Genomic DNA, 4,988 nt, shown 5'->3' with positions numbered 1-4,988 from the left:
TGATCCCAGGACCCTGGAATCAGGACCTGAGCCCAAGGCAGACCCCCCAACACCTGAGCCACCGAGGCACCCCGAGAAACTAGAGTTTTTATGGGAGCCTATTGCAATGGTACAGACCTGTCTTAGTGATAGTCTTCCTCTGAATGCCACATTTAGGTTAAGAAATAGAGAATGAATAGGACTTAGCCAGACAGAGGGTAAAGGTTGCATAGTGGAAGTGATGGCCTTGCAGAGTGAATATCATCTATTTTTAGAAGTCAGATATTATCCAAAGGGCAAAAGTAAGTCTTTGAAGGGATTTAGGCAGTGAATAATCAGTTACGCATTTTTAGAAATGTTACTTAGACTGGAAATTTGGAACTGTAAAGGGACAGGGCCAGAGGAAACAGAACAATTAGGAAGCTGTTTCAGAATTGCAGTAAGGGATGATAATGGCCTAGAACAGAGTGGGACAAGTGATGACAGAAGGATAGAAAAATAACCCATATCCAAACCATTAAAAAAGCCTGTTGAATTTAATATCAAAATGTTTCCAGAATCTGATCACTGCTTACCATCTGCCTTGCCACCATCCTGGTACAAGCCAACAACACATCTCGTCTCAATTAATGCAATAGCCTCTTAACTAGAGTTGCCAGATTTAGCCAATAAAAATTTTATCTGGCAACCCTACTCCTAGCTGCTCTCCCACCTGTGCTTCTTCCCCCTTATCAGTCTCTTCTCAACATGGCAGCTAGAGCACTGTTATGAAAACACAATCTTGAAAAGCCCTAAAAATTCTGACTGGTAACGATGTATTATATATTTTTACGGTGCTTGGTTTAATTTGCTAATATTGTGTTTAGGATCTTTGCATTTATGGTAGTAAGTGCTTTGGTTTCCAGTTTCTCTTTCTCAGTCTACCACGATCGGGTTTTGCTATTGACCTTAAAGTCTCATCATTAAATGAATTAGGGAATAATCCTTTTTTTTTTTTTGTATTCTCTGAAAATGTGTTTATAAAATTAGATTTACCTTTTCTTCGCAATTTGGTAGAATTTGGCTGAAAACCACTTAGGCCTCGTGCTTGTTATTTTTCTACATTTTAAAATACTGATTCAATTTATTTGTGATAAGACAATGTTTTCGAGTTAATTTTTATAACATTTTCCAGGAAATTGACTATTTTGTCTACATTTTCAAGCTCATTGTCATAAAATTCTTCATTGCTTTTTTCTTCCTGTAATCTGAGTTTTATCTGTACTTATTGTTTTTCCCCCTTTTCATCCCTCATATTATTTACATGTGCTGCTGTTCTTAATTTTACCAGTGTTTTTATTTATGTTTTAAAAATAATCAACTTTTGTTGATTTTCTCCACCGTGTATTTGTTTTGAATTTCACAAATTTCTTTTTTTTTAATTTCAGAAATTCCTGATCTTGTATTTATTTCCTAACTTCTATATTCTTTGATTTATTGTTCTTTCATATACTATTCTGTTTTGTGTGTTTAAAATTCTCATGTGTTTCTTTTTTGTCGAAATTTCATGTAACTGTTAGATCTAGATGTCCAATTGATTCAATTTATTTTATTTCATCTTATTTTATTTTGGCAAGAATATTTCATAAGTGGTGCTGTGCAAGTCTCAATGATTGTTTTACCTTATGTATGAATTTCCTGAATAATGAGCTGCTTCCCTAAGTAAAATCTCAAGAGATGAACAATGAAGGATTAAGTATAATTATGTTATTACATGTAATTACCAATTTTAATAGATTTGCTACATCTCAGTATTTATTCTTCTTTTTGAACCTCAAATTGTCCTATCTTCAGCTAATGGGGGTCTCTTCACCTTGCCTCCCGTGTCCTTTTCTAGTCTGTGATAGAGCTTAGGTATAGGATTTCAGAAATGACAAGATGACTAGGCTCACCTTGAATATTTTTGATCACAGCTTAGAATCAGATATATCTTCAAGGACCCCTGGGAGTTCCTTTCAGTGGAAAATAATATTTGGAAATTATATCTGGTTGGTACGTTTGCATTTTCTCCTGGGCTACCTCAGTTTTTTGAGCATTTTGAAACCTAAGAGATATGCATTTAATTTATTTTAAAAAGAAAAAATTTTTTTTTTACCTTTTCCTACTACTCAGAGAGGAGTCCATACAGCATTGTCCTAGGTTCCTGTCAGAAACGGAACCGTTCACTGTGTCCGGACCTCATGGCGTCCTGAAAATGAAGACAGAGGATGTCCTTAAATTTCTTGCAGCAGGAACCCACTTAGGTGTCACCAACCTTGACTTCCAAATGAAACAGGCCATCTACAAAAGGAAAAGTGATGGCACCTACATCATAAATCTGAAGAAAACCAGGGAGAAACTTCTTTTGGCAATTCGTGCCACTGTTGCCACTGAAAATCCAGCTGATGTCAGTATCATATCCTTCAAGAATACTGGCCAGCGGGCTATGCTTTAAGTTGTAGTTGCCGGTGGGGCCACTTCCATTGCTGGAAACTTCACTAAGACGATCCAGGCAGCTTTCCAGGAGCTGCAACTTCCAGAAGTTACTATATCCCAGGGCTGACCACTAGTCTCTTACGATCGGTCTGTGTAACACAGATTCTCCTCTGTGCTATGCGGACTTCGTCACCTCACGCAACAATAAGCACCTGTTCTGTGGGTCAGATGCAGTGGGTTCTGGGCCCGGAGATTCTGCGCATGTGTGGCACCATTTCCTGTGCGCATTCTCCGTGGGTCCTGTCTGATCTCTGCTTCCACAGAGATCCTGAAGAGATCGAAGAGTATACTGCCGCCAAAAAGGCTGTGAAACCGGAGGAATTTCAGGGTGAAGGACCTCTCTAGTGCCTGAATTTACTGCTACTAAACTTGAGGTCACAGCCGCATCTGAAGGCACGCAGGTGCCCTCCGTGCCTGCCAGTGGTTCCCTACTGAAGATTGGCATGTAGCCCGCCACCCCCCACTGAAGACTGGTCTGCAGCCCTCACTGCTCGTGCTGCTGAATGAAGAGTCACTGAGTGGTCTTAAGCTGTTCTTCCATGGGCTCTTAAATAGAAAATGGAATATAAAGCTGGCAGAAAAAAAGTTTCTGAAAAAGTAAATAAACTACAAATTCATAAAACTGATTTCCGGAGTTTAAATGGCAATTATAGGATTTTATTTAATTCGTTTGATTTATATCTTTATCTTGTCTTTTATACTGAAAATCTTGGTCCCTAATGATATTAGTATAATAACGTATATGCTGTAATCTATTTTGTGTGTAGTGGAGTATGTGTATATGCTTATAATAGTTTTAAAATTATACTAACATTAAACTTCATAACAAGCCCAGTAGCTGCAATTTAAGATTTAGTGATCTTTATTTTTGGTCCCACTCAGGAGTATATTCAAGTCAAAATTCTACTTTTAAATTAATTGAGATAAATATCCTTGCCATTATGTTACCAATTTGATATAAAGTAACATTAGTGAGTTTCAATTTGGTTTTTATTTTAAGGATTGCTTCACTTTTTAAAATTTAATGTTATCTTTCAAATACATAAAATATGAACAAAATTCTAAGGTCAAAACTATAAACCAGGCACATTAAAAAATATCAGCTTTCCTTGTTCTTTCCACCACCTCTCTTTTGTTTTCTTCCTATCTAAAGTTTACTATTTCTTCTAATTAATACTTGGTTTATCCCTTCACTGTTTCTTTTTTAAAATATCAGCACATATGTGTGCATATGTGTATGAGTCTGAATATGAATTCTTACACCTTTGTTACCCAAAGGGTACCCAAAGAGGTGTAACATTTTTTCATTTTTTTGTACAACTGTTGGGCTTTTGCAAATAGTAGGACAATAAAGAGCCTTGTGCATTAGTCACTTAATATTTCTGTGAGTGTATCTTAGGGGCAGATGGTAAATGCCTGTTTAATTTTGCTAATTAATAATTTGCTAATATCAAATCTTAGAAGTGCTATGGTTTTGAATTTCTACTAGCAGTGTATGAAAGTGCTGGGTGGCTGGAGTCGGTTAAGTGTCTGCCTTCAGCTCAGGTCATGATCCTGGAAGTCTCACATCAGGCCCCTTGCTCAGCGGGGAGTCGGCTTCTCCCTTAGCCCCTCCCCCCTGCTCCCCGCTCACTTTCTCTCACTCGTAAAAATGAAAAAAATAAAATAAAATCTCACAGCCTTAACAGAGTATGTTTTCAAAATGTTCACCTGTTTTTAGATATGATGCCTCACTGTAGTTTCAATTTGTATTTCTCTTATATATGTGATTAAGGGCCATTGCTGGTTCTTTTTCTGTGAAGTGTTTTCCATGTCATTTACCTATTTTTTATTTACCTATTTTTTTTCCCTAAAGCTTTTGGACTTTTTCTGCTATTTCCTAGATGTTTTTCTTATTTAATAGCAATGTTTGCCCTCTGTATGTGATTTAAGATGCAAATATTATATTCAATTTTGTCATTTTTCCTTATCTCTCCTACCCTCCCTCCCTCTCTTTCTCTTCTTTATTCATACCATGCACATTTTTACTATAAAAATAACCAGGAATGGCTTTTTGATTCTAGATTTTGAATCACAGCAAGGCATTTTTTACCTTTCCTAGATAATAAAAGAATCCACCTATATAATTTACTAGTACAATTTTATTTTAGCATTTAGATATCTGATAGATTTTTTAAAAATTCTCATGGTCTGCAATGCATCTTTTGATATACAGCATTTTATTATTGGTTAATCATAAATATTTTTTAAATCTCTCTTATGATTTTTTTTTTTTTTTGGATGATGAGACTACTTTAAAAGTAGTCTGTATAGGGGCACCTAGGAGACTCAGTCAGTTAAGCGTCCGACTCTTGATCTCAGGGTTGTTAGTTCAAGCCCTACATTGAGCTCTGTGCTGGGTATGGAGCCTACTTAAAAAAAATAATAATAAAAGTAGTTCGTATAATACCACTTCTTTGACAATTTTGATACTTGGTTTTATGAATTAGGCGGTC

The 4,988-nt window shown here is 36.3% G+C and overlaps 1 pseudogene; it reads left to right on the top strand.

The window, feature by feature from the left end:
- The first annotated feature begins 1,992 nt into the window (after nt 1-1,992).
- On the top strand, nt 1,993-3,425 carry LOC100475607 (annotated as a pseudogene).
- Nucleotides 3,426-4,988: the final 1,563 nt, after the last annotated feature.

This window comes from Ailuropoda melanoleuca, chromosome X (genome assembly GCF_002007445.2).
Source record: "Ailuropoda melanoleuca isolate Jingjing chromosome X, ASM200744v2, whole genome shotgun sequence".
Lineage (NCBI taxonomy): Eukaryota > Metazoa > Chordata > Mammalia > Carnivora > Ursidae > Ailuropoda > Ailuropoda melanoleuca.
Note: the sequence above shows the minus strand (reverse complement) of the source record. Positions and strands in the feature narration are given on the sequence as shown.